Source organism: Nansenia antarctica (genome assembly GCF_963989245.1).
Source record: "Nansenia antarctica genome assembly, chromosome: 8".
Classification (NCBI taxonomy): domain Eukaryota; kingdom Metazoa; phylum Chordata; class Actinopteri; order Argentiniformes; family Microstomatidae; genus Nansenia; species Nansenia antarctica.
The window spans coordinates 31,715,678-31,718,177 of record NC_137678.1 but is presented as its reverse complement, the minus strand read 5'-3'; positions in this window follow the sequence as shown (position 1 = coordinate 31,718,177).

Genomic DNA, 2,500 nt, shown 5'->3' with positions numbered 1-2,500 from the left:
GTGTGTGTCTGTGTGTGTGTGCGTGTGTGTGTGTCTGCGCCTAGCGATTTGGACAGTGAATCATTATAATCTCCCTCTCACCGCAATCGCCCCTGGCCAGCGCCCCCGAGACAGATCGGCGTGTGCCTCCGTAGCGAGGAGACAGTCCTGTCGTGTGGCTGGGTGAGGCTCGGCCTCACCGCTGAGCCAACAGATGACTCACCTCCTGCACCCTCACTGGCCTCACAGGCCTGAGGTTTTATCATTGGGCAACGTGACAGATCGCTTTAAAGGGGAGAGAGGAGAAGGAGGAGGAGTCAGCCATGTTCTGGTACTGGAGGTTGTTGTTGTCTACCCCGGCTCTGTGAAGAGAGACAGGAGAAGATGGAGGGTCGTTATAGGAGCGTCTTGATCTGTAGCCTCCTCGCGCGCCCGCACACGCACACACACACACACACACGCACACGCACGCACACACACACGCGCGCGATCATCTATACATCCTCCTGGCCGTCAAAAGGAGTATTCTTTTTTCTCAGGTCTTCGCTTCATCTCTCCCTCCCTTACAGACGCTCACACACACCCCCTCTCTCCTCTCCTCCTCCCCCCGTGAAGACTTACACACCCCCTCTCTCCTCTCCTCCCCGTGTGAAGACTTACCCCCCCCCCTCTCTCCTCTCCTCCTCCCCGTGTGAAGACTTACCCCCCCCCTCTCCTCTCCTCCTCCCCCTGTGGAAGACTTACACACCCCCTCTCTCCTCTCCTCCTCCCCCTGTGGAAGACTTACACACCCCCTCTCTCCTCTCCTCCTCCCCCTGTGGAAGACTTACACACCCCCTCTCTCCTCTCCTCCCCCTGTGAAGACTTACACACCCCCTCTCTCCTCTCCTCCCCCCTGTGAAGACTTACACACCCCCTCTCTCCTCTCCTCCCCCCTGTGAAGACTTACACACCCCCTCTCTCCTCTCCTCCCCCCTGTGAAGACTTACCCCCCCCCTCTCTCCTCTCCTCCTCCCCCTGTGAAGACTTACCCCCCCCCTCTCTCCTCTCCTCCCCCCTGTGAAGACTTACACACACCCTTTCTCCTCTCCTCCCCGTGTGAAGACTTACCCCCCCCCTCTCTCCTCTCCTCCTCCCCCTGTGGAAGACGTACACACCCCCTTTCTCCTCTCCTCCCCGTGTGAAGACTTACCCCCCCCCCTCTCTCTCCTCTCCTCCTCCCCCTGTGGAAGACTTACACACCCCCTCTCTCCTCCCCTCCCCTGTGAAGACGTACACACCCCCTCTCTCCTCCCCTCCCCTGTGAAGACTTACCCCCCCCTCTCTCCTCTCCTCCTCCCCCTGTGAAGACTTACCCCCCCCTCTCTCCTCTCCTCCCCGTGTGAAGACTTACCCCCCCCCCTCTCTCCTCTCCTCCTCCCCCTGTGGAAGACTTACACACCCCCTCTCTCCTCTCCTCCTCCCCCTGTGGAAGACTTACACACCCCCTCTCTCCTCTCCTCCTCCCCGTGTGAAGACTTACACACCCCCTCTCTCCTCTCCTCCCCCTGTGAAGACTTACACACCCCCTCTCTCCTCCTCCCCCTGTGAAGACTTACCCCCCCCTCTCTCCTCTCCTCCTCCCCCCTGTGAAGACTTACACACCCCCTCTCTCCTCTCCTCCTCCCCCTGTGAAGACTTACACACCCCCTCTCTCCTCCTCCCCCCTGTGAAGACTTACACACCCCCTCTCTCCTCTCCTCCCCCTATGGAAGACTTACCCCCCCCCCTCTCTCTCCTCTCCTCCTCCCCCTGTGAAGACGTACACACCCCCTCTCTCCTCCTCCCCCCTGTGAAGACTTACACACCCCCTCTCTCCTCTCCTCCCCCTATGGAAGACTTACCCCCCCCCCCTCTCTCTCCTCTCCTCCTCCCCCTGTGAAGACGTACACACCCCCTCTCTCCTCCTCCCCCCTGTGAAGACTTACCCCCCCCTCTCTCCTCTCCTCCTCCCCCCTGTGAAGACTTACACACCCCCTCTCTCCTCTCCTCCCCCTATGGAAGACTTACACACCCCCTCTCTCCTCCCCTCCCCTGTGAAGACTTACACACCCCCTCTCTCCTCTCCTCCTCCCCCCTGTGAAGACTTACCCCCCCCTCTCTCCTCTCCTCCTCCCCCCCGTGAGGACTTACACACCCCCTCTCTCCTCTCCTCCCCCCTGAAGACTTAATAACCTGGCCTGACAAAAGCAGCTCTAGCAGAACAGTGTCTCTGAAGACTCCATATTAGAGGATCCTTCCAGCTTCCCATTATTCCGTTGTTATGCTACGAGTCAATCACCCTCCTCATAAAGCTGACAGGCTGGCACTGAGCATCCCTCAACACCACGCACACACACACACACGCACACACACACGCACACACACACACACGCACACACACACACACACACACACACACACTCACACCCACACACACACACACACATACACGCACACACACACACACACACGCACGCACGCACGCACGCACACACACACT